Here is an 8,114-nt window from a genome sequence, read left to right as displayed (position 1 = left end):
AATATAAAAAGATCTCCTTACCTTGTTGTCATTTTGAACATACTGGAAGATGTGTTGCTTCACTCAAAATCAAACTGTATCAAAATTCTTTGTGTGTGTGTGTAAATGGTCCTTAAAAAATGTTGCGGAGGATGAGAACATCAGTCAGGGACACTTATTACACTTATATTTTCATTTTACTCTGTTTAAATTACATCATAACATACATTCAGTCAGAACTGGACTAGTTGCAGTAATGAGAATTTCAGCAGAAAATGCAATAACACTAAAACAATTCACTCTTATGTTGAAATTAATCTGTGTGCAAGGTAGAGAAGATTGTTGTCTTCATTATAATATTTAGTTATATAACTAAATGTCACAATTTACATTTAGAATCACTATGGACATGGTATTGTAATGGTTTCATGAGAATGAATTTAATTTAATTTTTTTATGGTTTATACTGCCATCTACTGGTCATTGTGGATAGTTCAAATTCACATGCTGCAGTGGAGCAGTCAGAAGGATAGAGGATTTATATTGCTGCTGAATGGTTTTTCTGTGACTCTTATGCCTTTGAAACCATTTGTCTGTAAGTTTAGTTCATAATAAAACTGTAAAGACATATACAAAAAATTGATATTAGAAACTTTTTGATGTTTTAGTCTCACATGTGCTTTGCTAGCTAATGCTAACCGTTGTCTCTCCGCTTCGATAGCATGTAGCTTAGTATATATGTTGCAGTATTTTTATGCTGTCCTGTTAGCAATGCTTAAGACTTTGTAAACATAATATTTGTTATCTGTACTGCCATATTGTTATTCTCTTTGGATTATTGCGAATTTACCTTTTAAACAAACAAGAAACTCAAGTAAAATCAATGAAAGACAAGCCTTGTGTTTTTATTAAGTATCATCTAGCTCAGTGTTTTTCCAACAAAATAGTCCACATTCTTGTTTTGAAGTGAAGGGTGTTTCGTTTGGAGATGGCGTTTAAACTTACTTGGGACCATAGCACTGTTGGATAGCTTTTCACCACACACCAAGCACAGCGGAGTTTGTGCCGTTGCATCCCCGGTGTAAGTAAATCCAAATGAAAGATAGCTTTCGCTGTATTGCCTCCAAACTTTGCTCGAGCTCACAGTCTTTGCTTTCTTTTGATCTCCACTTATACTAGGGCCTTCATCTGGGTCCGAATTTTGTCCAGGGTCCAGTTCGGAGTGAGCATTTTTCTTTTTCAAAAACTTCTCCATCACTGTTACCGTATATTCTCGCTAGCCATAATGTCACTGTCACCGCCACCTGTCGCATCAATGCGTCACTAATTCTTTTGTCTCGGAGTACAATGCAATTATCTACCTGCTGCCACCTACTGATATGGAAGAGTATTACATGATAACTGCCAGGCACTTGACAGCACAGACACTCGACTTCTTTTTTAGACCAATTAGGTGAAATTTGACCATTTCCCACGGCACACCTGACAATGTCTCGCAGTGTCTTAACTTTTTCACTGGTTGAAAAACACTGATCTAGCTGTCTAACCCTGTACATCAGAACATGCAGAACAACAACAACATTTCATCAAACTTGGCAGGCCAACATATATTAAATATTTCTTAGTAATCTTATTGGTTGTTACTTTTATACAAGGAGTATTTTAGGTTTAGGTAACAAGGACTCAACTGACTTTTCTTATAGGTGAACCAGACTTTAGTCTCTACCCGGACTTAAAGTTTTAGGGACTAGACTACAAATCTGCTTCTTTGTAACTTGAGACTTATAGGAAAGTGTTTCATTTCTGTTGGCATATTAGAAATTAAAGCAATTATGAATATATATATGAAAAGCCATTCATGGGCATGTGGCTGTTAGAAAGACCTTTTACAGTTGTTGAGCAGCATCTTAATATATGACCTCAAAAGTTAAAAAGCTTCTTATATAAATACCTTGTAGCATTATGGCTAAACAATAGTTACTGCATAGTATAATTGAGCACGTGTGTGAAATGTCAAACAATAGAGCTGTGGTTGGTATATTTAAATTTGAATTACTGACAACCAGAAGAGCTAAGGCCGATTATAGACATTGGTTTATTGTTGCTGCCTGTGTACCAGCTCCCACATTTTGGCTAAATCAAGTTGTAAAAGCATTTGTAAATAGTTTAATAAAGCCCTGCTCTAAAAAGTTAAGACACTGATTCACAATTTAAATATATGGTCAGAACAATGCAAATAATCTCAAATACACAATGTTCTTTATATTTTGTTAATTGGCAAGTTGTAGGTAACCATGTTTAAAACACTTCCTTGAATCTTATGACATCACTAGAGTTTTTAGCAGCCCTCAGTCAAACTACTGTTCAGTCTAAAATAGCCTCAGAGTGAGACACCACACCACTGTGAAGCATATACAGTACAACACCATGTGACACCAAGTTGTTTCAACTTAAAACATTGTAGTGTACACGCCAGACCAGTAATTGGCAGCGTGACTTTCTCAAACGTGTGCCCTTCTTCTCCAGAGCGTGTAAACATCCAGAAAATGTAAACTCACGCACGTTTGTGTTGCAGACGATGACTGAGATATTTTTGTGCTGAGATTGGTGAAAGAAAGAAGGTAGGTAGGTTTACTACAACTTACTATTTAAAATGTATACAGAACTCATCAATTTGTGGATATCATTTCTTTTTCCTTTTCTAAAAAAGTTAAAAACTTTAATGTAACAAATTCAGAACTTCACAATAACGTTAAAATGTTTAGATTTGAAACTGTCTAAATAAAGTGACAATTATGAGTAGAATTTTAAATCGTTTTAATTTATGTTATACAACAGAAAGAAAATGAAATACCTCTTCATGATCCTCTCTGCTCTGGCAACAACAGCTCTGGCACAAGGTACACTACAGTTTTACAGCCAAGTTCCACCAGATGCGTGTTTTGATCGTCGCAATAAAGACCATGTATCAATGTGTGTGCTTCAACTGGCTCCGCTGTGCTCCATCTCAGCTCCAACTGTCCGGAGTCTTTTACAGCAGATACGCAAGATTCCAGATTACGGTGCATCAATTTACCACAGAGCAGATTGAGTGGAACATCGAGTCAGACATAGAAACATGAAAATATCTCGTTTATATAATAAAACACTCCACTCCATCCATTTTTGGGATCAATGACCGTGTGTCTATTAAAGTTTTTTATATCATATGTCATATTACCTCACATTGTCCTGTACAATACTGGAATTACGGCGGGAACTCCTTGGTCTCAAGACTCCAACTGTCTGGTGGTGCTCCTCCGTGAGGCTTTTTGATAAAGCAGCCTGTGAGTATTGACAAACGAGGCAGCATGGAGCCGTATCTGAACAGAGATGAGACGCAATGCACACGCATCTGGTGGTAGTTCTGGGTTATATTCTGTTATTATGTAAAAAAAAAAAAAAAAGGTTAAATATTTGATCAAGGAGAGAAGAAGTTTTCTAAAGTAATCAATTTAGAAGTGCAGTTAAATAGTTTATCATCTAGCCGTCAAGTTGCTGGTTTAGGAAAAAAGTTTACCTTGTACATTAAAGGATGATTACGGTAGTAATATATATTTAACACATATTTTGATGTAATGACTTAATGTAACCTTCGTGTTTCACAAATATTTGCGACTGAATTTTTTTGTTTATTGTTTTCAGGCTCTATTGAATGTCATTTCCCTGAAGCTCATGGAACTCAGCAATGTTTTGGAGCGGTGGGACAGCTGTTGATTTTTCACCTGCCAAACACTGTAGATACAGAAATAAGATTGAAAAAAGACAAGTCATACTTGATTTTAAAACTAAAAAAAAATAAGATAGAGAGGCAACTTGTTGAACATGCCAATCAGTCTGAACTTTTCACCAATGGAAGATTTATATTGGGAAAAGCAACAAAGGAATACTCAGGAGACTACACGTTGGAAGAATATAGTTTAGATGGGAAGTTAATAAGAAAAGTAAATGTGCACCTAGAAATTAAAGGTAAGTTGAAATGTATGGAAGTGTGTAACAATGATATATCTTTGTTAATTACTCTCAGAGTTTGTTCGAGAAGGTAAAGAGAAACAGAGAATAATGACAGAGAGGTTAAAATAAACAATCAACCAAAGATGTTATTACAAGGCAGTTAAAACGCTGAGTAAGTATGTTTGCATATATTAGCATTTTTTTTATCATCATATGCCAACGTGACACTATGTATTTAAAAGGTTTCAATATGGTCTAAAACCTCACGAAATCCAGAAATTCTTCTTTAGCCTATGATTAATCATTTCACAGACTTTACCGGCCTGTAGTTTTTCTATAATCGAGTTCACAGCACCACCAAAAAGAAAGTAGTTGTGCAGGAGACGCAAGATAACTCAAATAAGTTGACTGTTTATGGATTGAGGAACTCCTTACATTATATAACATTCATTAACTTATATTCCTTATTGTCCTCATGTTGTCACGTTTCCATTTGAGTTTAGTTATTAACTACTTTATAAACAAACAGTTACAAACTATTTATGTAGCTAAAAACAAAACCAGGATTTAGTTTAACAATTTAAATAAGGAAGTGTAGTAGACTGTGTGTGAAAACCATTTGAACTTAATTCCACCTGTAGTGGTGAACATAGTAGTCAGAGGATTTTAAAGCCTAAAGGTCCCATATTATACCCTTCGAAAAAAAACCTCTGTTTTCATGTACTGCCCCTCCATGGCACCTGGAAAACACACTACAGAGCACATGAACCCAGAAAAAGCGTAATATGGGACCTTTAAAGGAAACAGAAACACTAATCAGGGCCACATCAGTAAATCGTCATTTTTAAAGCTCGCAAAATGTCAATGTAAATGCCATCATGTCATTTTCTTTGATATGTTTATATTGTTTAGGTTCTTCATTCCCTGTCGTGGCAGTGGCTGTTACAAGCTCTCTGGCTGTCCTCCTAGGATGTGTTTTAATCTTCCTGCGTATAAACCAAACACCCTCGGCTGTTAATGAGGGTGAGTTACAGAATTTGTTCTCATGTCCTCGTCTTTATCAATAAGAAATACAAGAACATTAAGTAAGCTTATCATTCCCTCCTGTTTCCCCTTTCTCATTTTAGATATTACAGAGAACCCTGAAGATGATGTTATCTACACCCATGTTACAATAATAGAAAACACAAGGACAACTGAACCAAGTTTGTCTACATTTTCTCCTCCTTAAGAAGGGTTCAAGCATCCATCCAATACTGTAGCAATCACTTTCTTTTCTGGCTTGTGCTTGAAAGATGAAAATAATTTGGGCCAATCGACGAAATGAATTCATTTCATGAAACCTCATCTACTATATCTGTTATCTATGATCATATCAGTATGGACTATTTTTCAATTTGATTCATCTGGAAGGAACAGTATTTATTGTGCTTCTTTGATTTATTTCAGCATTTGGTATCCTTGTACAACAATATTTTTATGATTATATTCTTGTAATTTTATGGTAGCTGAAGCAATGTGTGAAATATTTATCAACATGTTTTCTACTAAATTTGTTTTTAAGGAAAAATACTGCATATTTCTTGAACTGATTATTTTTTCTTTTTCATATATAGATAAAACACAATTAAAATTGAATAAATTTTCATTTAAAAAAGTTTCAGTTCACATGGCTCCTCTGTTTTGTTGTAGCCAATGTTTAAGATGTTTCAATGTTTTAAGTTGTTTCAACTTCAACTTAGTTGTTTCAACTTAAAACATTGTAGTGTACACGCCAGACCAGTAATTGGCAGTGTGACTTTCTCAAACGTGTGCCCCTCTTCTCCAGAAAATGTAAACTCACGCACGTTTGTGTTGCAGACGATGAGGTGGGGTTTCAACCCCAAGTGACCCTGAACTACAAACAGTTAAATATGACTTACAGTTTAAGAAAATGTTGAGAGGAAGCGAGCACAAAAAACAGAGTTGGATTCGGCCATTGCTGTTTCGTCCACCTGCTCAGTCACATATTGTAACAGCAGTGCTCGTGATGTTTGTAAGGTCAGTGTGTTTTTGAGCAGAACAGCGTTTTACCAGTTTAAACAGTCAGAGACAGTGCCGTATCCAAAAGTTTGCACTCTACGACCCTTTTTTCAAACCTTCTTTCGTGGCAACCAAAACACTGTTGAGTAAAGGAACGATCAATACAGAACAAAATGTAGCCATTTTTGGATGAAATTGTTGCGATGGAAACAGGATCTTAAATCAGCAGACTCTATTTTAAGTGGAAATTATCATCTTACTTAAATATGAAAATTACTTTGAGAAGACTTTAAAAAATATTTAAGCAAGGTTTCCTCAAGCAAAAAAAGTATTTAACAATGTGAGAAAATTTAAAAATTTAAAAATTTAAAATTTAAAAATTTAAATTTTTATTTTTGACATTGGTTGTGGATGTGTCAGAACTTTTTACAACTGAACCCAGAAAAGACTGAGGTGATTGTTTTTGGCCCTAAAGAGGAAAGGTCAGAGGTCAGCACTTGTCTTGAATCCATGTCCTTAAGAACAACAAATCAAGCCAGAAATCTTGGTGTGATTATGGACTCAGACCTCAAATTCAACAACCACATTAAGATGGTAACAAAATCATCTTATTACCATTTGAAAAATATTGCAAGAATCAAGGGTTTTCTGACCAAACAAGATTCAGAAAAACTTGTTCATGCTTTTATTTTCAGCAGGCTGGATTATTGTAACGGTGTGTTTACAGGCCTTAGTAAAAAATCTGTCCGACAGCTGCAGCTGATCCAGAACGCAGCAGCCAGAGTCCTCACCAACACAAAGAGGGTGGAGCACATTACACCTGTGCTTCAATCACTGCACTGGCTGCCTGTATGTCAGAGGATCGACTTTAAAATCTTACTACTGGTCTATAAAGCATTAAATGGTCTTGGCCCTAAGTACATGTCAGATCTACTTGTAGAATATAAAACATCCAGACCGCTCAGGTCCTCAGGAAGAGGTTTACTCAGTGTTCCCAGAGTCAGAACCAAACAAGGTGAAGCAGCGTTTAGTCACTACGCTCCTCAACTGTGGAACAAACTCCCTGAACAACTGAGGACTGCTGGCACATTCAACTCCTTTAAATCAGGCCTTAAAACTTTGTTATTCGCTCAGGCTTTCAATTAGAAATATACTGTCTGCCTTACTGCAACACATTCTTCCTTCTTTGATAGTTTTAACAGTTGTTCCTTTATCGAGTATTTTCACTTTCATCCCCGTCTTTTAATGATGTATTTTGCATTCTTTCCTTAAGCTCTGTTTTAATGTTTTTCTGTTTCTATGTCTGTAAAGCACTGTGAATTGCCTTGTGTCTGAACAGTGCTATATAAATAAACTTGACTTGACTTGACTTGACTTGACTATTAGGATTTTAAGATTTAGAAATGAGACATGTCACTGTTTGAGGTTTGGACCGGTCAAAATGCTTGTTATAGTAGCTGATAGTTTTCTATACAGTGACGGTTTGTATAATAAATATTTGCCTCTGTTCATTTTATTCTTCGGTTGATGTCTTACAGTGACCTTTGAATAGTGTAGCTCACTCCTGACATCTAGTGGATCATGTGGATCTTGCAGGTGCTTACTAAAATATTTGAAGCACGATATGAACTTATGTCAACCACCAGATGAAACCAACAGTCCTTACATCACTACATGATGATCCTCAAACTTAAGCAAAACCTTTGATGGAACTTATTGTGCTTTTTACATGGAAAAAAAACAAGTTATCAATTAGTTTTATTGTCAAGGTAAATGCAGTGGGAACACCAAAGACACTGATTCATTTTCTCAGACATTTCAAATGTGGCACTTCACACAGCATAGCAACAGGGGAGTAAAAGAGCAGGTTTGTAAATGTCAGTCCGCCACAGTCAAATATGACTCAGCCTGAGAAAGCTTAGTGAAGAGTTTGAGCAAAACATTGTAGAGAGACAGGAAGTGGCTTTTTTAATCTCATAGACAGTAAAAGTAGTCACATTAATAACGTGCTTATTTCCTCACTCAAACAGTAACATTACTATTGCTATTGTCGTCACACTCTTGTTGTGAACTATTCTGTAAAGGGCAACTTTAAAAATGGGTAACTATAAAAAAAAAAT

The 8,114-nt window shown here is 35.6% G+C and overlaps 1 long non-coding RNA gene across 1 annotated transcript; it reads left to right on the top strand.

The window, feature by feature from the left end:
* Positions 1-2,771: 2,771 nt before the first annotated feature.
* Positions 2,772-5,544, top strand: LOC306831699. Its single transcript, XR_013780106.1, has 4 exons — positions 2,772-2,879; positions 3,664-3,987; positions 4,885-4,995; positions 5,100-5,544. It is a non-coding gene; the product is annotated as an uncharacterized lncRNA (long non-coding RNA).
* Positions 5,545-8,114: the final 2,570 nt, after the last annotated feature.

The sequence above is a fragment of the Symphodus melops genome (genome assembly GCF_947650265.1).
Source record: "Symphodus melops genome assembly, chromosome: 11".
Taxonomy (NCBI): Eukaryota; Metazoa; Chordata; class Actinopteri; order Labriformes; family Labridae; genus Symphodus; species Symphodus melops.
Note: the sequence above shows the minus strand (reverse complement) of the source record. Positions and strands in the feature narration are given on the sequence as shown.